This window comes from Stomoxys calcitrans, chromosome 1, assembly GCF_963082655.1.
Source record: "Stomoxys calcitrans chromosome 1, idStoCalc2.1, whole genome shotgun sequence".
NCBI classification, from domain to species: Eukaryota; Metazoa; Arthropoda; class Insecta; order Diptera; family Muscidae; genus Stomoxys; species Stomoxys calcitrans.
This window is the reverse complement of record NC_081552.1, coordinates 157,931,146-157,956,988: the sequence shown is the minus strand read 5'-3', so window position 1 is coordinate 157,956,988 and position 25,843 is coordinate 157,931,146.

Below are 25,843 nucleotides of genomic sequence, written 5' to 3'. Positions count from 1 at the left end.
ATGCCCCGACGGAAGACAAAGACGAGCAGAACAAGGATATTTTCTACGAGCGCCTAAAGAGAGAATATGACCGCTGCCCCGCCCATGATATTAAAATCGTTCTGGGAGATTTTAATGCGAAGATAGATTTCAACATAAAAATATTCACAAATCCACATGGCTGTCACCGGAGGCCACCGTAGCGCAGAGGTTAGCATGTCCGCGCATGACGATGAACGTCTGTGTTCGAATCCTGGCGATACCATAAGAAAAAATTTTCGGCGGTGGTATTCCCCCCCTAATGCTGGCAAAATTTGTGAGGTACTATGCCATGTAAAACTTCTCTCCAGAGAGGTGTCGCATTGCGGCACGGCGTTCGGACTCCGTTATAAAAAGGGAGACCCCTTTTTACTGACCCAACTGCTTGATGAAAGCACTCCTTGTTCCGATGATATAAAGGCGCAGTGGCAAACAATTGCCCACTCCATGGAAAATACCGCGAAATCCGTACTTGGGTACCGGAAGCCTCCTCCAAGAAACCCATGGTACGACCAAGCCTAGAATGCGGCATAAAGTGCAACCCTGCAATTAGTTGCAACGCGCCAGATGAAGGAGAGGTACTGGGAGAAAAGGAAAAGGAGAAAAGGAAAGAGCAGAAACGTCTATTCCGCAGAAAGAAAAAGGAAATGGAAAGACGTGAGTGTGAGCGTATTGAGATGTACAGAAGTCAGAATGAAGTCCGGAAATTCGACCAAAGAATTAAACACCAAACCGATGGCTTTAGTTCAGGAACATCCTCCTGCAGAGACAAAGAAGGAAATCTGGTAACTGACACAGATAACATGCTGAGGATATGGAAAGAACATTTTACCCTACTGCTAGTGTCCGACGTTGGCGGCGAAGAGGATACCGCAGAACCAATCCCTGATGATGGTTTGGAATGTCTACCTCCTAGTCAGAATGAGGTCCAAGTAGCTGTGACCCCACTAAAGAACAGCAAGGCAGCAGGAGCCGACGGGTTACCGCTGAACTATTTAAGACCGGAGGCGACACGCTGATAAGGCATATGCATCATCTTATCTGCGCAATCTGGCTAGAAGAACGCATACTCGATGATTGGAACCTCAGCATACTATGTCCCGTACACGAGAAAGGCGACAAGACGGAATGTGCCAACTACAGAGGAATAAGTTTCCTACCCACCGCATACAAGATACTCTCGAGCATATTGTGTGAAAGATTAAAACCTAAAGTCAATGAGATAATTTGGCCCTATCAATGCGGCTTTAGACCACCCTAGACCAGATATTCACACTGCGCCAAATCCTGGAAAAGACCCGAGAAGGACAAATCAACACCTACCATCTCTTTGTTGAGTACAAAGCCGTCTTCGATACTCCTTTACGTTCAAAGGTATTCCAAGCCATGTCTGAGTTTAGTTTCCCTGCAAAATTAATAAGACTCTGCAGGATGACTCTTGCTGATACGCGTTCCTCAGTAAGAATAGGAAAGAATCTCTCTGAACCATTTAATACCAAACGAGGTTTCAGACAAGGAGACAGCTTATCGTGTGATCTCTTTAATATCCTGTTGGAGAAGATTATCGAGATGTAGATGTGAATAGATATGACAGTATAATCACAAGAGAACACATGCTACTCGCCTATGCCGACGACATCGATGTCATAGGTAGGTCACCGGAAGTAGTAACTGCAGCCATTGAAAGAATCGAAAGCGAGTCAGTGAAAATGGGTCTGGCAGTAAATGGAGATAAGACGAAATGGATGGTTTCAACTCCCAAAACCCCTTGCACAACCGAGCACATAAAGACAATGGAGAAAGTTGGGAACCACAACTTGGAGATAGTCAGCAACTTTATCAACGTCGGCATCGCCTAAACCGAAACGAATGACACTAGTTTTGAAATTAAGCGAAGAATAATACTGGCAAACAGATGCTACTTTGGACTAAGTAAGCAGTTTAGAAACAAGGCCACCTCTCGACAGACGAAGATTACACTATACAAGTCAGTGATAATACCAGTGCTGTTATATGGTTCAGAAGCAGGGGTACTTGTGAAAGCAGATGAGGCAGTGCTTAGAGCATTTGAGAGAAAGATTCTTCGTAAAATATATGGACCAGTTTGTGTTAATGGAGAATGTAGGCGACGTATGAAACACGAGCTGCATGACAACGATAGCATAGTTACACGAATCAAAATAGGTCAAAAAAGGTCATGTTGTCAGAATGGATGAAGAAGATCCAGCAAATAAGTCTTTTGTAGGCAAGACCAAAAGCCCCATGGAAAGACCAAGTTGTGGATTACACCTCGAAACTTGGTGTCAGGGGTTTTAGAATGAGCGCAGAAGATCGCGGCGCTTGGAACGCCATTCTACGTTACGCTTGGAACGCCATTCTAGTGGAACAAATATTCTGTCATAGCCAATTAAAGTAAGTAAGACTTTGTTGTGTTTTATTTAATATGATACGAATGCTAATGAAATGTCATTGAACCCATAAATGCTAATATAAAGCATTACATCTGCATAGAATTGGAGTATGAGAAGAAATGTGCGAAGTTGCCTTCAATGCCATATCCTGTAATCCTAATATTTTTGTAATACATTTTGAATTTATGACTTACATATCGATGAAGCATGGCCGACTCCATGAAAACAAAACATTAATAATAATAAAAAAAAAACATTAATAATTAATAAAAAAAATTAATAATATACATCGCATATCAAACATATCTTACTACGATTATCCGAACATGTACAAATGCCACATAAGTACAGGGTGAGTATATAATAAAAACACTCTGCCATAGAACTACATTCTATAAAAAATTCAAAGCACACAGTCCCAATAGAAGGTTATCAGACACGAATTTCCCATTACAGCTCATTGCATTGAACAAAACTATCTTCTTGGTTCAAAAACATGTGGAAGGAACAACTCCTTTTAAAAGGAATAAATTACATATTTTATCCCTTTCAAGTATTGCATGTCTTCACTATTTATTATATTCAATAGGTTCTCTTTAGACTGAAAAAATTTATATCTTGCCACACAACTTCATGGCCTATTTGAATATTTGTCAAAATTTGAACTTGACAGCATTAACCATGAACCCTACAAGATTGGGTTAGGTTTTAATGACAGTTTCCAATGCTGATTTTACACCCTTCTTGGTATCCCCGCTGACAAGGACTTTATATGCAACACTAAGTATATAAGTGTGAATAAAAATTTAGATTAAATCCTTTTCAATGACTATATCGAATCTCATAAAAAAATAACCGTAACTTTCAAATTTCGTGAGTAACGTACATTTGATTTTCGCATTTTTTTACCTAGCACTATGCTCTCAAAAAACAAGTAAAAAGGCGTTAAGTTCGGCCGGGCCGAACTTTGGATACCCACCACCTCGGGTATATATGTAAACCACCTTTCGTCAAAATCCGGTGAAAAATACATACCTTATGCCCCATAGCAGCTATATCGAAATATGTTCCGGTTTGGACCAAATACTTAAAAGTACAAGTCATTGTTCAATTGTGTATAACAAAATATTGGTCTTTTAATTAGCTATATCTAAAAATAAACCGATTTGAACCATGTACTACACTGATGTCGAAATGCTTAGCATAAGTCACTGTGTAAAATTTCAGTGAAATCGTATTATAAATGCGACTTTTATGGGATCAAGACTATAAATCGAGATATCGGTCTATATGGCGGATCTAGACGGATCTGGGTCAAATTTGAAAAGGATGTCGAAGGGCCTAACACAACTCACCGTCCCAAATTTCGGCGTCATCGGACAACAAACGCGCCTTTTATGACCCCAAAACCTTAGATCGAGAGATCGGGCTATATGGCAGCTATATCCAAATCTGAACCGATCTGTGCCATATTGCAGAAGTATGTCGAGGTGCTTAATTTAACCCACTGTCCCGAATTTCGGCCACATCGGACAATAAATGCGCCTTTTATGGGTCCAAAACCTTTAATCGAGAGATCGGTCTATATGACAGCTATATCCAAATCCGGACCGATCTGGGCCAAATTGACGAAGGATGTCGAAGGGCCTAACATAACTCACTGTACCAAATTTCAACAAAATCGGATAATAAATGTGGCTTTTATGGGCCTAAGACCCTAAATCGGCGGATCGTTCAATATGGGGGCTATGCCAAGATATAGTCCGATATAGCCCATCTTCGAACTTAACCTGCTTATGGACAAAAAAAGAATCTGTGCAAAGTTTCAGCTCAATATCTCTATTTTTGAAGACTGTAGCGTGATTTCAACAGACAGACGGACGGACATGTCTAGATCATCTTAGATTTTCACGCTGATCAAGAATATATATACTTTATAGGGTCGGAAATAGATATTTCGATATGTTGCAAACGGAATGACAAAATGAATATACCCCCATCCTTCGGGCTAAAGACAATTTTATTCATTCTAGTTAATGTATTGCTAAAATGTTATTACATCAAATGAACTTCTTTATGGTTCAACGTTAAATAAATGGAACTAAATTAATTATTATATTCGTATCTTCTGCGCTCATTCTAAAACCTCTGACACCAAGTTTCGAGGTGTCTCCCACTACTTGATCTTTCCATCGGGCGTTCGATCTTTCCGGTTTGCGTGTACCACCGTGTTTGCCTTCAAAAGACTTCTTTGCTGGAGCTTCTTCATCCATTCTGACAACAAGACCTAGCCAACGGAGCCACTATATTTTGATGCGAGTAACTATGCTATCGTCGTCAAACAGCTCATATCGCTAGTGGTTCATACGTCGCCTATATTCTCCATTAACGCAAACTGGTCCATATATTTTACGAAGAATCTTTCTCTCAAAAACTCCAAGCAATGCTTCATCTGCTTCCACAAGTACCCATGCCTTTGTTTTAGTTTATAAATATATTTCGAATTTACACTTTGCTAATACATATATATGTATATATCTATATATAAATGAATTTGTGTTTGTTTGTTTGTGGGTTTGTAAATTTGTTTGTTCCGTATAGACTCAAAAACGGTTGAACCGATTTCTTTCAAATTTTCACAGATTGTGGGGGGTGGTCCGAAAGGGGGAATAGGCTATCTAATTTATTGATATTGGCAGGGAGCGGACCCTCCCCCTTACCCTAAAAGTACGACCCCAAAATAAAAGTGAACCGATCGGGACAATATGGGACTCAAATGAAAGGTATTCAGGAGTAGGCTACGAAATTCATATTAAAAATTGGACACAAGTAACTGGGGGCGCCCCGACCCAAAACCCCTTTAAATAGGTTTATTGGATGATAATCACAATATGGAACTCGAATGAAAGGTATTCGGGAGTAGATTACGAAAATGGTCAGGAAGAAGGAAAAGGCTTTTTAGATGGTTGATATTGGAATAGGGCGGACCCTCCCCCGTTACCCCAAAAACACCACCTAAAATCAAAAGTGGACCGATAGGAATAATATGGGTATCAAATGAAAGGTATTGGGGAATATAAGACGAATATGGTATTAAAAATTGGGATCAAGTATGCGAGGGGTCGTCCAACCCCAAAAACTCCCTCAAAACAAACATATTGAACGTAAATATCAATATGGGACTCAAATGAGAGGTATTCAGGACTAGACTATAAATATGACATAAAAAATGAGGTCCATGTAATTGGGGTCTACCCACCCTCAAATGGGAATATAATTCGATCCTAGCTAGATGAGCCTCAAATTCAAAGCATTTGGTAGCAGATTACGAATATGACATTAAACTTTGTGTCCAAGAATCTAGGTGGTGCTTTACCTCCCCACTTAAACAATGGGAAATCAAGTGACAGATATTTTTAAGTGGAGTGCGTCATTCAAATTTATGCTCAAGTGGCAGATGGAGTGAGGCTGTGTGCACCAATTATGACAATATTCAAAGTGTAAGGTTGTGGACTGCGAATATGATATCTTCATTTTGCTCATATATTTAGAGGACCACCTCACCTTGAAACAGTTGATCAATTATAATGATCTAACAGGACACTGCCGCTGTATCCCAAAAGTTATGACGTTCAGTGTATAGGAGCAGTTGCAAAACTTAAGTCAAGGTGGCCGACATTTTTAGCTCATCGACAAGGAGCCTTTTTCTCCTAGACATGTCCAAACAACGTGCTGCTGGGCAACCCTTTCATGTTCAAAAGTTTTACATGGTTCAATTACTAAGAAGTGTCGCCACTGTTCTTTACCACTCAGAACCGTTTAATATGGCAATTTGATTTGATTTGAAAAAGACTAAATTATGACTATTTAACAGGTAGCCATATAATCAGTTATAGACGTTATAGTTATAGACGCTAAACCGCTCCAAGCGGGTAGCAGCATAGACAAAGGAGATTTATATATGTTCAAAAAAGCTCTAACAGATGGGAGAAATGTAAAATTCTCAGTCGTTTATATGTGATTGCGCAAGCATCCTGGGCGACATGGAACGGAGAACTTTTAAGTTATTTTGTTAACATTTTGGGTATTAAAGTCTAAAACTTTCCCTTATCGATGGCAGCACTAACATTTAAATAAGCGCCATCTATTCTGTTTGCAAATGCATCAACTGAATGGAGATCCCACCACGAACAGAGAGAGGGCAGAGTGGTAAAAATTGATCATGCAGCATTTATCTTTGTTATGGCAACCTATCGGTCCGTAAAATAAAGTCTAGGAATTTCATTGTGGTTGTTTGCTGTACTACTTTTTTGCAAATTTTCTACCCTAAGATAGATAATACAGGTAGTTTATGTGGCTATCTTTGCCATAGATAAAAATTTATTTAGTAGAGTGCGAATATCGAAGTTTGTGTTAAACTGTTAGTGGGGAAGGTTCAACGAACGTACACAGAATCAGAGCTGTTGGAGAGTAGGTTACGTTACGTTATATTAGCTGAAATATAAGAAGCCTACTTTTTATAGTCGAGCCCAAGTGGCATGCCGATGAGCACACATTTTTTTCGTTTTGTCACTCGATTCGTTCGCCAAGTCATTGAAAACAGCTGAATTTATAAAGGGAAAATAGCTGTTTTCAATGACTTGGCGAACGAATCGAGTGACAACAGTAAAAGCGGAAAAAGTTCGGTCGAGCCAAATCATACATACCCTCTACCATGGATCTCATTTGTCATTTTTTTTGCCCGATATCTCTTTATAGGCAAACAAAGGATAATGGATATAAATTGCAAAGCTATTGGAGCTATTTCAGGTTATCAACCAATTCGGAACATACTTGGTTTGGCTGTTGGAGACCATAGAACATGTCATTGCGCAAAATGTCAGCAAAAATTGGATCAGAATTGAGCCCTATAGTGGCTTAAGAATTAAAATCGGGAGATCGGTTCATATAGGAGCTATATCAGGTGATGGACCCATTCAGACCATATTTGGCACGTATGTGGAAGGTCATAGGAGAAGTCGTTAAAATAATGTCTAGCCAAATCGCATAAGAATTGCCCCCTCTAGAGGCTCAGAGAGTCATATTAGGAGATCGGTTTATGTGGGAGCTACACCAAGTTTTAAACCGGTTTGAAGCATACTTAGCACAGATGTTGGAAGTCATAACAAAGTATCTTGTACAAAATTAGATACAAATCGGATAAGAATTGCGGCGTTTAGGGGCTCAAGAGGTCAAGATCCAAAATCATTTTAGATGGCAGCTATATCAAAACATAGACCAATATGACCCATTGAAAATCCCAACTGACCTACACTAATAGGAAGTATTTGTGCAAAATTTTAATGCGCCTAGCTTTATCCTGTGAAAGTTAGCATGCCTTCGACAGATGGATGGAGCGTCATGGCTAAATCGCTTAGAATGTCAAGGCGATCAAAAATAAACATACATACTTTGTTGGTTCTCAGATGAATATTTCGGTGCTTTAGAAACGGAATGACGAAATTAGATTATGATGGAGGGTACCAAAAGAAAAAACAAATTTAGTGCTCTAGGCCGTAAGTCTTCGTACTGAAGTCATAAATGGACAATGATTATTGTCGCAACTATTATTGAAGGAATATCCAGTGCTCAAATTTTTTCTGATATTTTTTGCATGGGTATGCCGGAAATGCTTACCCATGCGCAACGGTGACATTAGAAAGGCCGAAAAAAGTGGAAATTCGATTGAATTTAGAAATAGACAAAATGATGAGAATGTGATTGGAAACAACAGCGAGCATCACCAACAACAAATTCAGCGCCATCTATTGGCAGAAAGAAATTACAATATGTTTTCGGTATTTTTGTTAAACCCTCCTACCATGGGACAAGCTTCCACAATAGTCCAAAAGTTCTATAAAAACATGGCCGCAAAATATATACGTAACTTAGTGAATCCAAAGAACTGTAATTGTCATAATTCACATGGTGTAAAAGGAAGCGTTGCGAAGCGGGCCGGGTTCACTTATCTTATATGTAAAATTCAATTTGTGTTTGTTTGTTTGTCGGTTTGTTTGTTTGTTCCGTATAGACTAAAAAACGGCTGAATCGATTACCTTGAAATTTTCACAGATTATGTAGGTTGGTTTGGAAGGAAACAGGCTATATAATTTTTTGATATCGGGAGGAGGGCGGACCCTCCCCCTTACTCCAAAAGCACTGCCCAAAAATAAAAGTGCTCCGATCAGGACGATAAGGGATTCAAATTAAAGGTATTCAAGAGTTGAGTACGAATTTCATAATAAAAGTTGGGTCCAAGTACCTGAGGGGCCGCCCCATCCCCAAAACTCCTTAAAATAGTATTATTTGACGATCATGACAACATGGGACTCAAATGGAAGGTATTCGGAAGTAGATTACGAATATGTTCAAGAAGTAGGAATAGGCTTTAAAATATATTGATAACGGAGGGGAGCGGACCCTTCACCGTTACCCTAAAAACACCACCCAAAATCAAAAGTGGACGGATAATTACAATATGGGTATCAAACGAAAAGTATGCTGAAGTAGATAACAAATTTGGCATACAAGTTCATGTCGAAATATTGGGGGTCACCCCACCCACACAAAAAAGCCCAAAATGGGCACATTAGTCAATCACGGATATGTGGGGCTCAGTTTGTTTGTTCCGTATAGACTGAAGAACGGCAGAACCGATTTTCTCAAAACTTTCGCATATTGTTTAGGTTGGTCTGGAAGGAAACATAAGCTATATAATTTTTCGATATCGGAAGGGGGACGGACCCTCCCCTCATGCCAAAAACACAACCCAAAATCAAAAGTGGAACGATCGGGACAATGTAGGTATCAAATGAAAGGTAATGGAGAGTAGAATACGAATATGGTATTATAATTTGATCTAAGTACCCTTCGGAACACCCCAATCCCAAAACTCCCCCAAACAGACATATTGGACGTTCATTTCAATATAGGGCTCAAATGGAGTGTAGATTTCGAATCTGGCATAAAAATCAGATCGTAGCATAGGGGGCCACGCCACCCCTCAAAAACGCCATTAGACCCATTATGACTACATGATACTTGGCTAAATCGATTTCATTAAAATTTTCATAAATTGTGTACGTTTGTCTGGAAGGAAACTCCAAAAACGCCACCCATATCCGAAAGTGGTCAAATGAATGGTATGGAAACAAGAAAACGAATATGGAATTAAAATTTGGGTACCGAGCGGGCACCCCCAACCCCAAAACTCCTCTAAACAGATATATTCGAAACTCATGCCAATATGGGATTCAAATGGAAACTATTAGGCAGTAGATTACAAATATGGCATAAAACATTGCAAATTGCAAATTTTGCCCATGAACATTCCACTAGGGAACAGGTGCAAACTTCTCACATATCAATGAGTGCAGTCCGATTCAAGTTTAAGCTCAATGATAAGGGGCCTCCTTTTTTTTATAGCCGAGTCCGAACGGCGTGCCGCAGTGCGACACCTCTTTGGAGAGAAGTTTTACAACATTACGTCCAAGTAATGAGAGGTCGCCCACCCCCAAATACCCCCAAATGGGCATATTAGCCGACCATGGCTATATGGGGACTCAAATGAAAGGTATCAGGGAGAAGTTTACAAATATGACATTAAAATCTGCGTTCAAGTCTAGGTGGCGCTTTTCCTTCCAAAAATAAGTCAAATAGATTTATATGGGACCTCAATGAAAGGTATTTGAGAGTAGAAAACGAATTTGATATCCAATTTTGGAGCTAAGTGTTTTGAGATACGCCTTAAGAACCCCCTAAACTGAGCTTCATTTCCTTTGGGAATAATGAACGAATTTGATATCTATTTTCAGTGCAAAGTGCCGGTGGATGCCCCAGCCCCAAAACACCTTCCAAACGGTTCATATTTACCGGCCATGCTCAAATTAAAGGGATTTGGAAGTGCAGCACGAGTTTGATATCCATATTTGAGTCGAAATGTCCGAGGTGCCATCCCTTCCCTAATGAGAACATTACCACCAGGAACCGAGAAATTCTCACATATCAATGAGTGCTTTCCGATTCAAGTTTAAACTCAATGATAAGGGACCTTTTTATAGCCGAGTCCGAACGGCGCCCGCAGTGCGACACCTGTTTGGGGAAAATTTTTTAAATTAGCATGCATGGCATTATACCTCAAATGGCAAATGTCGCCAACATTAAGAGGGGATAGACACCGCTTGTCCAATGTTCTTGCCAGGATTCGAACGCGTTCAGCGTCATAGGCTACATGGCACGAATTCGATATCAGCATTCAGGACGAAGTGTCCCCACCCTAAAAAGATATTAGAGACTTAAAGAACACGCAGCGGAGCGGGCCCTGTTCGGCTAGGTTAATATAAAAACAAGTAAAAGCGTGCTAAGTTCGGCCGGGCCGAATCTTATATACCCTCCACCATGGATCGCATTTGTCGAGTTCTTTTCCCGGCATCTCTTCTTAGGCAAAACAGGACATAAGAAAAGATTTGCTCTGCTATTAGAGCGATATCAAGATATGGTCCGGTTTGGACCACAATTAAATTATATGTTGGAGACCTGTGTAAAATGTCAGCCAATTCGAATAAGAATTGCGCTCTTTGTGAGCTCAAAAAGTAAAATAGAGAGATCGATTTATATGGGAGATGCATCGGGCTATAGACCTATTCAGACCATAATAAACACGTATGTTGATGGTCATGAAAGAATCCGTCGTACAAAATTTCAGGCAAATCGGATAATAATTGCGACCTCTAGAGGCTCAAGAAGGCACGATCCCACATCGGTTTATATGGCACCTATATCAGGTTATGAACCGACTTGTACTTTATTTAACATAGTTGTTGAAAGTAACAATAAAATACGTCTTGCTAAATTTCAGCCAAATCGGATAGGAACTGCGCCCTCAAGAAGCTCAAGAAGTCAAGTCCCCACATCTGTTTATATGACAGCTATATCAGGTTATGAACCGATTTGAACCATATTTGACACAGTTGTTGAATATCATAACAAAATACTACGCGCCAAAATTCGTTCAAATCGGATAGGAATTGCGCCCTCTAGAGGCTCAAGAAGTCAAGACCCAAGATCGGTTTATATGACACCTATATAAGGTTATAGACCGATTTAAACCATACTTGGCACAGTTGTTGGATATCATAACAAAACACGTCGTGCGAAATTTCATTCCAATCGGATAAGAATTGCGCACTCTACAGACTCAAGAAGTCAAGATCCCAGATCGGTTTATATGGCAGCTATATCAGGTTATGGACCGATTTGAACCATACTTAGCACAAATGTTGGATATAAAAACAAAACACGTCGTGCAAAATTTCATTCCAATCGGATAAGAATTGCGCACTCTAGAGGCTCAAGAAGTCAAGACCCAAGATCGGTTTATATGGCAGCTATATCTGTTTATAAACCGATTTGAACTCCAATCGGATAAGAAATCCGCACTCTAGAGGCTCAAGAAGTCAAGACCCAAGATCGGTTTATATGGCAGCTATATCAAAACATGGACCGATATGGCCCATTTACAATACCAACCGACCTACACTAATAAGAAGTATTTGTGCAAAATATCAAGCGGCTAGCTTTACTCCTTCGGAAGTTAGCGTGCTTTCGACAGACAGACGGACGGACGGACGGACAGACGGACGGACGGACAGACGGACGGACATGGCTAGATCGACATAAAATTTCACGACGATCAAGAATATATATACTTTATGGGGTCTCAGACGAATATTTCGAGTAGTTACAATCAGAATGACGAAATTAGTATACCCCCCATCTTATGGTGGAGGGTATAATAAAAATGTTCACACTTTTAGTTTTCAATGTCTATGGGATTTGGTTGAAATGTGATGTTCTGTTATGACTTCCAAAAACTGTGCCAAGTACGGTCAAATCAGTCTATAACCAGATATAGCTTCCATGTAAACCGGTCTCTCGATCACCCTTGTTCGGTCCCTAGCGCTTTAATTTTTGCTGGTTTGACAGAAGTTTGGTACGTAGAATAAAATTATGCCCTTCAATAAAATTTATTTTGTATAAATTTTTAGCAGAATCCATGATGGTGGGTTCGCAAGATTCGGCCCGGCCAAGCTTAGCACGCTTTTATTTTGTTTTCAATTTTAGATTTATTTCTCTTTTTTTAAGGCCTTAATATTTTAAAATTATCAACCAAAACTTAAAAATAAAATTTCAAAACTTTTTCCAATTTTCTGTAAAATTTTCATCATAAGTCGTAATATAGTTTTTTTTCTGAAATTTTAAGTTGTAAAGCGTATAACTTTTAATAAGAAATGACAATCTTTATCAATTTTGTTTTATTGTATTATTCAGAGAATTCTGTAACTTTCCAATGGTATAATCAGATTTGCAATTGGTAAAGAAATAGTGCAAGAATTCTAAAAATGCGGGTACATTGACTGAAATCTTAAATCCAAGGATTTTTCGACTGTGGAACCAAGATTTTTTTCATTTTAAGTGTCTAAAAAATTAGGGTAACTACGGGCAGCCAACCTTTTTTGATTTATGTTAAGGGGCATTCGAAGAGCGTATTTTGAAAATATGTTATTTATTGGGTATATTTTATTATTCGGGTATATTATATATTATTCTTATTTTCAATTAAAGTTGAAAAATAGTGATAAAGGTACATTTTAAATAGTGATTTGCCTGAAGAAGCTCAAAGAATTCATTATTTTTATACCCACCACCGAGGGATGGGGGTATATTCATTTTCTCACTCCGTTTGCAACACATCGAAATATCCATTTACGACCCTATTAAGTATATATATTCTTGATCGTCGTAAAAATCTAAGACGATCGCGCCATGTCCGTCCGTCTGTCTGCCTGTCTGTTATCACGCTTCAGTTTTTAAAAACAGATATATTGAGCTGAAACTTTCTACAGATTCCTTTTTGTCCATAAGCAGGTTAAGTTCGAACATATCGATTATATCTTGATATAGCCCCCATGTAGGTCAATCCGCCGATTTAGGGTCTTAGGTCCCATAAAAGCCACATTTATTATCCGATTTTGCTGAAATTTGGGACAGTGAGTTGTGTTAGGCCCTTCGACATCCTTCTTCAATTTAGCCCAGATCGGTCTAGATTTGGATATAGCTGCCATATAGACCGACTCTTGATTTAGGGTTTTGGGCCCATAAAAGACGCTTTTATTGTCCGATGTCGCCAAAATTTAGGACAGTGAGTTCTGTTAAGCTGTTCAACATCCCTCTTTAATTTGGCCCAGATCAGTCCAAATTTGGACATAGCTGCCATATATACCGATTATTCGATTTAGGGTCTTAGGCCCATAAAAGCCACATTTATTATCCGATTTCGCCGAAATTTGGGACAGTAAGTTGTGTAGGCCCTTCGACATCCTTCTTTAATTTGACTCAGATCGGTCCAAATTCGAATATTGCTGTTATATAGATCGATCTCTCAGTTTTAGGTTTTGGGGCCATAAAAGGCGCATTTATTGGCCGATGTTGCCGAAATTTGGGACAGAGAGTTAAGTTAAGCCCCTCCACATATTTCGGCAATTTGGTCTTGATCGATCAAGATTTGCATATAGCTGCCATATCGACCGATATCTCGATTTAAAGTCTTGACCCCAAAAAAGGCGCATTTATAATCCGATTTAACTGAAATTTGACACAGTGACTTATGTTAGGCTTTTCGACATCCATGTTGTATATGGTTCAGATCGTTTTATTTTTAGATATAGCTACTAAAAAGACCAATATTTTGATAAACATAATTGAACAATGACTAGTACTTATTAGAATTTGGTCCAAATCGGAACATATTTCGATATAACTGATATGGGACATAAGGCATGCAATTTTCACCGGATTTTGATGAAATATGGTTTACATATGAACCCGATGTGGTGGGTATCCAAAGTTCGGCCGGGCGAACTTAACGCCTTTTTACTTTTATTTTTTATTATTTATCTATAGATAATAAATACCCTTACAGACTAATGACAATATATTTACAAATGTATTAACCTAAGATTTTAAAAATAATGTAATTTTTTTTAAACCTTCGCGATTCTCAGATAGGTCTATTATATCTTTCAGTTGATTAAATTGATAACATAGGTGCCGAAAAGGATCATTATTGGCATAGTTGGTTTTATAATAAGAAACTTTCAAAATATCTGGTAGGTCTGATAGGAACGTTAAAGAAAATTCGACTCAAAAGAAAGCAGGAATCTATTTGACCATGAATTAATTTAGTCAAAAACGTAATGTTTAGCATGGTTCTACGACTTTTTAATGTAGGAAGCTTTATAAGATTTAATCGGTACTCATACGAAGGTAATGAACTTCTGCCCCACCCATTTCGACGGAGACAAAATAATTGAAATTGTTTTTGAGCCGATTCTATCAAATCAGAATGAATATTGTACAGGGTGGCTGATGAATATTGCTACAATGATGAATATTGCTACATTTTTTTTTCGGTGTATGGAATACATTTTTCTTTTATTCATGTTAAATTAAATTATTAAATTAATTATTAAATTATTATTAATTAAATTAATTAATTAATTAATTAAATTAATTATTAAATTATTATTATTAAATAGAAAAAAAGTTATTACATTTTTTTTTGGTAGCGGCTTTCATCAGCCACCCTGTAGTACGAATCCCATACCACTGAACCATACTCGAGATTACTTCTGACTAGCGACGTGTATAAGTTTTTCGTCACAGAGAAATCATTAAGTTCTTTACTCCGGCGTTTCATGAAGCCAGAGCACTACGTGCTTTATTTACAACCATTGAGATGTGTTGACGGGAGTTTAAGCGTTGGTATAGAAGAAATCCAAGGTCTATAAAGCTAGAGACTACTTCAAGTTGATTGGAACCCAATAAGTAGCTAGTTTTAAGAGAGGTTATTCTTGAAAATTTTATCTGTTTGCATTTGGAAATATTAAGTTTCATAAAGTTCTGGTTGCACCATTCTCAAAGAGTATCAAGGTCATACCGAAGATAACACTGTTCATCAGAGTCTCTTGTTGATCTGAAGATCTTTACATCATCTGCATACATCAAAATATTTGAGTGCTTCAAAGTAAAAGGGAGATCGTTTATGAACAAACAAAACAGCACAGGGCCAAGATGAGTACCCTGTGGAACACCTGAAGAGACAACAATTGATTTGGAAACTACAGTACCAAATTTAAATCTTTTTGAGTACGTCCAGTCAGATATGATCTGATCCACTTTAGTAAAGATGGACTGAAACCAATAAGAACTATTTTTCTTAACAGAAGGTTGTGGTTGACTTTATAAAATGCTTTACTAAAATCGGTATATATAGTATCCGTTTGGTAGCGTTCCCTAAAGCCTTCGTTGATGTGAAATAGTGTCAGTTAGAATTTTCTCTAATAGCTTCAGAATAGCATTCAAAATTGAAATGCCCCTGTAATTAGAAACCTCATTGCGATTTCCGGCTTTAAATAACGGTCTTATAAAAGATTGCTTCCACAATTCCGGCAGATATCCAGTTCGAGAGCGCAATGCTTTGAAATGTTCGATGGAATTCCATCTGAACCGGGATTAAAAGTTATCTTCAGTGACCTTAAATTTTCATGTACTACGTTTTCCCCAATCCCAGACACGTCTAGAAAAGCTGAATTGTTGATTGTGTATGGATATGTTCCACATAAATCATAATTATTATCTGAGTAAGTAGTGCTAAAAAAGTCAGCAAAGATGTCGGCAATGCCTGAATCGTTATCAGCTACTTTAGCTTGATTTTTTTGAGGTTAGGATTTTCATGCATTAGTATTTGACAGATCACGTGGGATTTCAGACATGGTGTCAAAGAGAAAGATGCTCAGTATGCTTTGACATTTCATCATGAATAGACTTACTAACGAGCAACGCTTGCAAATCATTGAATTTTATTACCAAAATCAGTGTTCGGTTCGAAATGTGTTCATTCACCGTAACGTTGCGTCCAACAGCATCTTTGAAAAAATACGGTCCAATGATTCCACCAGCGTACAAACCACACCAAACAGTGCATTTTTCGGGATGCATGGGCAGTTCTTGAACGGCTTCTGGTTGCTCTTCACTCCAAATGCGGCAATTTTGCTTATTTACGTAGCCATTCAACCAGAAATGAGCCTCATCGCTGAACAAAATTTGTCAAAATTTGAACACATTTCGAACCGAACACTGATTTTGGTAATAAAATTCAATGATTTGCAAGCGTTGCTCGTTAGTAAGTCTATTCATGATGAAATGTCAAAGCATACTGAGCATCTTTCTCTTTGACACCATGTCTGAAATCCCACGTGATCTGTCAAATACTAATGCATGAAAATCCTAACCTCAAAAAAATCACCCTTTATCTGAGAAAGTTCGGTAAACTATAGGTTGCCCAAAAAGTAATTGCGGATTTTTTAAATGAAAGTAAATGCATTTTTAATAAAACTTAGAATGAACTTTAATCAAATATACTTTTTTACACTTTTTTTCTAAAGCAAGCTAAAAGTAACAGCTGATAACTGACAGAAGAAAGAATGCAATTACAGAGTCACAAGCTGTGAAAAAATTTGTCAACGCCGACTATATGAAAAATCCGCAATTACTTTTTGGGCAACCCAATATTACAACGGCGCTTTGCATTCACAAATTTGTAGAAGGATTTAGGATTTGATTTCAATTGATTTCTAATTTTATTCAAATAACTACCATATGCCAATTTGTTTTTATTATTATATTCGCATCTTGTTAATAAGTACATCGATAAGTCAGACGTTGACCCTGGGCGTTTAAACCTTTTATATAATTTATTCTTCTTGTTCTTCAGCATAGAAAGATTGGTTGTATTCCATGTTTATTATAATTGTGTATCATAACGTCGAAATATATGGAAATAAAAACTGAAATAGTTTAATTTACCAACTGAGATCTGTTTATAGTTGGTAAAATTTTTATACCCTCCACCATAAGATGGGGGGTATACTAATTTCGTCATTCTGATTGTAACTATTCGAAATATTCGTCTGAGACCCCATAAAGTATATATATTCTTGATCGTCGTGAAATTTTATGTCGATCTAGCCATGTCCGTCCGTCCGTCCGTCTGTCTGTCGAAAGCACGCTAACTCCCGAAGGAGTAAAGCTAGCCGTTTGAAATTTTGCACAAATACTTCTTATTAGTGTAGGTCGGTTGGTATTGTAAATGGGCCATATCGGTCCATGTTTTGATATAGCTGCCATATAAACCGATCTTGGGTCTTGACTTCTTGAGCCTCTAGCACGCGCAATTCTTATCCGATTGGAATGGAATTTTGCACGACGTGTTTTGTTACGATATCCAAAAACTGTGCCAAATATGGTTCAAATCGGTTCATAACCTGATATAGCTGTCCTATAAACCGATCTTGGGTCTTGACTTCTTGAGCCTCTAGAGGTCGCAATTATTATCGGATTTGCCTGAAATTTTTTACGACGGATTCTCTCATGACCAATAACATACGTATTTATTATGGTCTGAATCGGTCTATAGCCCAATACAGCTCCCATATAAATCGATCTCTCTATTTTACTTCTTGAGCCCACAAAGGGCGCAATTCTTATTCGAATTGGCTGACATTTTACACAAGTCTCCAACATAATATAATTTAATTGTGGTCCAAACCGGACCATATCTTGATATCGCTCTAATAGCAGAGCAAATCTTTTCTTATATCGTTTTTTTTGCCTAGGAAGAGATGCCGGGAAAAGAACTCGACAAATGCGATCCATGGTGGAGGGTATATAAGATTCGGCCCGGCCGAACTTGCACGCTTTAACTTGTTAAAATGAATTATGCTACAGCATTAAATTATACTGCGTATCCTTTTAAATATGCTCAATTTATTTTAACACCTTTAAATATGCGTCTCAGACCCCATAAAGATCATATAATTCTTGATCGTCATGACATTTTAAGTCGATCTAGTATGACATTTTAAGTCGAAGGAGTAAAACTAGGCGCTTGAAATTTTGTACAAATACTTCTTATTAGTGTAGATCGTTTGGGATTGTAAATAGGCCATGTCGGTCCAAATTTTGGTATAGCTGCCATATAAACTGATCCGGGGTCTTGAATTATTAAGCCTCTAGAGGGTGCAATTCCTATCAGCTTTAGCTGAAAATTAGCATGACGTGTTTCCTTATGACTTACAACTACTGTACTGTGTTAAATTAGGTTTAAGTGGCAGTCTGCTATCAGAAATTAGCATGACGTGTTTCGTCATGACTTACAACTACTGTGCAGTGTTAGGGTAGGTTTAAGTGGCAGTCTGCTATCAGAGTATGACGTTTTCATCCATTGCGATACCACAGTAACAGAAGAAGGATGATGCCTTTTAGTTCTTACCGTTGAACCATCCAGATAGCTTCAAAAATCCCAATAAATTGCGAATGTTTACATCCGCCAAATCAGTCAGGTTCTCAAAGAAATGAGAACCTACTACTGTGCTAATTATTGTTTAAATCGGTCCATAAACTGATATAGATGCCATATAAACGATCTTGAACCTTGATTTCTTGAGCCACTAGAGGGCGCAATTCTTATCCGATTTGGCTGAAATTTTGCACGAAACGTTTCGTTCGACTACTTGACCCTCTAAAGGGCACAATGATTATCCGATTTGGCTGAAATTTTATACAACGACTTCTCCCATGACCTTAAACAAATCTGTCAAAATTGGTCTGAATCGGTCCATAGCCTGATACAGCTCCCATATAAACCGATCTTCCTATAAAACTTCTTGAGCCCCTAAAGGACGCAATTCTTATTCGAATTGGCTGAAAGTTTACACAAAGACTTCTATTATGGTATCCAATATTCATTTCGATTATGTTCCGAATCGAACCATAACTTGTTATAGCTCCAATAGCAAAGCAATTATTTTCTTTTATCCTTTGTTGGCCCTCCATGGTGGAGAGTATATAAGATTCGGCCTGGCCGCCCTCATTTACTTGTTAAAATCTGTAGAGTGAAACAAGTAAAAGCGTGCAAAGTTGGGCCGGGCCGAATCTTATATACACTCCACCATGGATCGCATTTGTCGAGTTCTTTTCCCGGCATCTCTTCTTAGGCAAAAAAGGAAAGAATTGCGCCCTTTGGGGGCTCAAAAAGTAAAATAGGGAGATCGATTCATATGGGAGCTGTATCAGGCTATAGACCGATTCAGACCATAATAAACACGTATGTTGATGGTCATGAGAGGATCCGTCGTACAAAATTTCAGGCAAATCGGATGATAATTGCAACCTCTAGAGGCTCAAGAAGTCAAGATCCCAGATCGGTTTATATGGCAGCTATATCAGGTTATGAACCGATTTAAACCATACTTGGCACAGTTGTTGGATATCATAACAAAACACGTCGTGCAAAATTTCATTCAAAGCGGATAAGAATTGCGCACTCTAGAGGCTCAAGAATTCAAGACCCAAGATCGGTTTATATGGCAGCTATATCAAGTTATGAACCGATTTGAACCATACTCGGCACAGTTGTTGAATGTCATAACAAAACACGTTGTGCAAAATTTCATTCCAATCGGATGAGAATTCCGCACTGTAGAGGCTCAAGAAGTCAAGACCCCAGATCGGTTTATATGGCAGCTATATCAAAACATGGACTGATATAGCCCATTTACAATACCAACCGACCTACACTAATAAGAAGTATTTGTGCAAAATTTTAAGCGGCTAGCTTTACTCCTTCGGAAGATAGCGTGCTTTCGACAGACAGACGGACGGACAGACATGGCTAGATCGACATAAAATATCGCGACGATCAAGAATATATATACTTTATGGGGTCTTAGACGAATATTTCGAGTAGTTACAAACAGAATGACGAAATTAGAATACCCACATCCTTTGGTGGAGGGTATAAAAATGCAAATTTTGCCTATGAACATTCCACTAAGGAACAGGGGCAAACTTCTCACATATCAATGAGTGCAGTCCGATTCAAATTTAAGCTCAATGATAAGGGGCCTGCTTTTTATAGCCGGGTCCGAACGGCGTGCCACAGTGCGACATCTCTTTGGAGAGAAGTTTTACGTAACAACGTACCTCACAAATGTTTCCAATATTTTTTCTGATAGTCTCGCCTGGATTCGAAGCCAGGCGTTCAGCGTCTTAGGCGGACACGCTAATCTCTGCGCTACGGTGGCCTCCAAAATCTGTAGAGTAATAACATCATACGGACACATAGAGGGACAGACTCACAGGCATCATATATCGTCTTAGAATTTTACGGCGATCAGAAATATTGATATTTCGATATGTTGCAAACGGAATGACTAAATGATTATAATCTTTACCCTTCGGTGGTGAGTATAACAAAACAAGTAAAAATGTCGTAGTTTAGGCCTGTAGGGATTTTTTTATACCCTCCACCATAAGATGGGGGGTATACTAATTTCGTCATTCTGATTCTAACTACTCGAAATATTCGTCTGAGACCCCATAAAGTATATATATTCTTGATCGTCGTGACATTTTATGTCGATCTAGCCATGTCCGTCCGTCTGTCCGTCCGTCCGTCCGTCCGTCTGTCTGTCGAAAGCACGCTAACTTCAGAAGGAGTAAAGCTAGCCGCTAGAAATTTTGCACAAATACTTCTTATTAGTGTAGGTCGGTTGGTATTGTAAATGGGCCATATCGGTCCATGTTTTGATATAGCTGCCATATAAACCGATCTTGGGTCTTGACTTCTTGAGCCTCTAGCACGCGCAATTCTTATCCGATTGGAATGAAATTTTGCACGACGTGTTTTGCTATGATATCCAACAACTGTGCCAAATATAGTTCAAATCGGTTCATAACCTGATATAGCTGCCATATAAACCGATCTTGGGTCTTGACTTCTTGAGCCTCTAGAGGGCGCAATTCTTTTCCGATTGGAATGAAATTTTGCACGACGTGTTTTGCTATAATATCCAACAACTGTGCCAAGTATAGTTCAAATCGGTCCATAACCTGATATAGCTGCCATATAAACCGATCTTGGGTCTTGACTTCTTGAGCCTCTAGCGTGCGCAATTCTTATCCGATTGGAATGAAATTTTGCAAGACGTGTTTTGTTATGATATCCAACAACTGCGCCAAGTATAGTTCAAATCGGTCCATAACCTGATATAGCTGCCATATAAACCGATCTTGGGTCTTGAATTCTTGAGCCTCTAGAGTGCGCAATTCTTACCCGATTGGAATGAAATTTTGCACGACGTGTTTTGTTATGATATCCAACAACTGTGCCAAGTATGGTTTAAATCGTTCCATAACATGATATAGCTGCCATATAAACCGATCTTGGGTCTTGACTTCTTGAGCCTCTAGAGTGCGCAATTCTTATCCTATTTGAATGAAATTTTGCACGACGTATTTTGTTATGATATCCAACAACTGTTTCAAGTATGGTTCAAATAGGTCCATAACCTGATATAGCTGCCATATAAACCGATCTTGGGTATTGACTTCTTTAGCCTCTAGAGGGCGCAATTCCTATCCGATTTGGCTGAAATTTTGCATGACGTATTTTGTTCTTACTTTCAACAACTGTGTCAAATAGGGTTCAAATCGGATCATAACCCGATATAGCTGCCATATAAACCAATCTGGGATCTTGACTTCTTGAGCCTCTACAGGTCGCAATTATTATCCGATTTGCCTGAAATTTTTTACGATGGATCCTCTCATGACCATCAACATACGTGTTTATTATCTGAACGGTCTATAGCACGATACAGCTCCCATATAAATCGATCTCTCTATTTTACTTCTTGAGCCCCCAATGGGCGCAATTCTTATACGAATTTGCTGAAATTTTACACAGGTCTCCAACATATAATTTAATTGTGGTCCGAACCGGACCATATCTTGATATCGCTCTAATAGCAGAGCAAATCTTTTCTTATATCCTTTTTTGCCTAAGAAGAGATGCCGGGAAAAGAACTCGAAAAATGCGATCCATGGTGGAGGGTATATAAGATTCGGCCCGGCCGAACTTAGTACGCTTTTACTTGTTTTTAAGTAAAAAGATCGGAATTTATGGAAGCTATAACATGTTATGGGCAAATATTGACAATAATTAGCATGGATGTGTAGTCACTACAAAGTACTAAATGCAAAATTTCAGCAGCATCGAATCTTGAAGGTCGAGAATTTAATTTGGAAGATTGGTTTATACAATATTTTGAGATGTTACAAAAATAATGGCAAAGTTTGTATACCTATGGTATACAAAAGAATGTCACTAATTTTAGTGACAAGTGTCACTCATCAAGGAAAAGGAAGATATGTGGTCACATTTATTGTTCTGTACCCCATGTTCAACGTGAAGGCAAACAAATAAAGGCACCTTAAGATCAGCGGCCGAATCTTATACCCTCCACCATAGATTGCATATCACAAGTTCTTTGAATGAATGACTGTCTCTCTGATGGCAGGAGGATTTGACGTGGTTCTTATCCAGGAAGAATGGGTGTGCGTAGGAGTGGTTCAAAGACTGGATTTAAAATATTCAAGGGTACGGGGAATGAGAGACACAGAGCCTATATTCTTGCATAATTTTCTTCTTCTGTCCCTATTCACTGAAGTTTCAGCCAGCCGGAAATTATTAAGTCTGATTACTGGCTGGCTTCCCTATATACATGCCACACGATTCAGAGATACTGTTTTCAACCCTTAAGTTGCTATTTGAAGCCGATTCTGTTAAAAAAAGGCCTCATTGTGGGAAGTGATGCAAATGCACAACACCAGATATGAGGAAAATCGGATATTAACGAAAAGGGTGAGCTGCCTATATGTTGTAAGTTGCAATCTGGCAACAAAGGAAATAAACCAACCTTTATTACCAGAGAAAATCCTGGGCGGAATTCTGCACATCGTTGGAGGCCTGACTTGTGAGAGGTTGATAGAAACATATATTATGGCAAAGATCCCTGGAGATCGCTTGTCTCGGTAACAGCATACATATAGTAAGGGCAAGTCCACCGACACAGCCCTTGAAACAGTTGCCCACATATATAATTCTCTCGCTGTCAAGGAATATACAATTTATTTACATTGAAGGCGCTTTCAATAATGAACAAGTAAAAAGGCGTTAAGTTCGGCCGGGCCGAACTTTGGATACCCACCACCTCGGGTATATATGTAAACCACCATTCATCAAAATTCGGTGAAAATTGCATACCTTATACTCATATACCTCATACCGATCTGAACTATATACGACACGATGTCGAAAAGCCGAACATAAGTCACTGTGTCAAATTTCAGTGAAATCGGATTATAAATGCGCCTTTTATGAGGCCAAGACTTTAAATCGAGATATCGGTCTACATGGCAGCTATATCCAAATCTGGACCGATTTGGCCCAAGTTGCACAAACATGTCGAAAAGCCTAACACAAAGCACTGTCCCAAATTTCGGCGAAATCGGACAATAAATGCCTCTTTTATTGGCCCTAAACCTTAAATCGAGAGATCGGTCTATATGGCAGCTATATGCAAATCTGGACCGATCTGGGCAAAAATGAAGAAGGACGTCGAAAAGCCTAACCAAACTCACTGTATTAAATTTCAGCGACATCGGACAATAAATACGTCTTTTATCGCCCCAAAACCTAAAACCTAGAAATCGGTCTATATGGCAGCTATATCCAAATCTGGACCGATCTGTGCGATATTGCAGAAGTATATCAAGGGGCTTAACTTAACTCACTGTTCCAAATTTCGGCGACATCAGACAATAAATGAGCATTTTATGGACCCAAAACCATAAATCAAGAAATCGGTCTATATGGCAGCTCTATCTGAATCTGAACCGATCTGGACCAAATTGAAGAAATATGTCAAGGGGCCTAACACAATTCACTGTCCCGAATTTCATCAAAATCGGATAATAAATGTGGCTTTTGTGGGCCTAAGACCCTTAACCGGAGGATCGGTCTATATGGCAGCTATATCCAAATCTAAACCGATCTGAGCCAAATTAACGAAGGATGTCGAAGAGCCTAACACAACTCACTACTCTAAATTTCAACAAAATCGGTTAATTAATGATGCTTTTATGGGCCTAAGACCCTAAATCGGCGGATCGGTCTATATGACAGCTATATCAAGATATGGTCCGATATAGCCCATCTTCGAACTTAACCTGCTTATGGACAAAAAAAGAACCTGTGCAAAATTTCAGCTCAATATCTCTATTTTTAAAGACTGTAGCGTGATTTCAACAGACAGACGGACGGACATGTCTAGATCGTCTTAGATTTTTACGCTGATCAAGAATATATATACTTTATAGGGTCGGAAATGGATATTTCGATGTGTTGCAAACGGAATGACAAAATGAATATACCCCCATCCTTCGGTGGTGGGTATAAAAACCGAAGTCAATCATCACGCTTGGGATCAGTAGATCTTAAAACACGCTTGGAATCAGTAGATCGAAAAAGATGGGTTATCAGAGGAACATCTCAAGGATGTGTACTGTCTCCTCTATTTTGATATAAAGGCATATACAATATATTATTCTCTGTAAGAAAAAGGTGTAAAAGTGATCGCGTATGCTTATGGCTATTGCGGTTAGGGGAAGATTCCCAGCACTTTAAGAGATATACCTCAGGACGTGCGACAGCGAAGTGGGCTACCGAAAGTGGTGTAGGCGTAAATCCGTCAAAGAAGGAAATTGTTCTTTTCAGCAGGAGATACAAGTTATTCACAGTGACACCTGCCTCCTTGGCAGCAGAGAATGTTTCATTTAACTTAAAGCACGAAATTCCTGAGAAAAGAGAAAGAGAGGCTACTCTTGCATTATACACTTGCAAAAGAGCCATTGGCTAAAGTTGGGGGTTTAAACCGCGTGCCTATATACTACAGTTGTCGGACCTTTAATCGTACATAGTTTTGTGTTCTGGTGGACGGCACCTCAATACTCAGCCGGAACCAAAGGATAGATTGTTTGTGCATCACAGCCCCACTGAGGGCGACACCATATGATGCACTGAATTTAATGCTACACCTAATGACTCTGGACAATGTTACTAGACATATTGCTGTGACCACTGCGGCTATGGACACAGTGTGGATTACGCATTGTTTAAACCGCATTTTGACAAAAAATGCTATACCATTATTCCTGATAGAACCAATCAGAACTACAATATCCCTTGGTAATGGAAATATCGATTTCTATAGGGATGGATCCAAACCAGACGATCAAGGGGCCCTTAAATCCCTCGAGAAAGTATTTCTGAATTCAAAGAGAGCCCTTGACTGTCGACAGATCTCTCAACGAGATGGCTGAACGGTTCAAAATTCACCTGTTCTGGGTGCCAG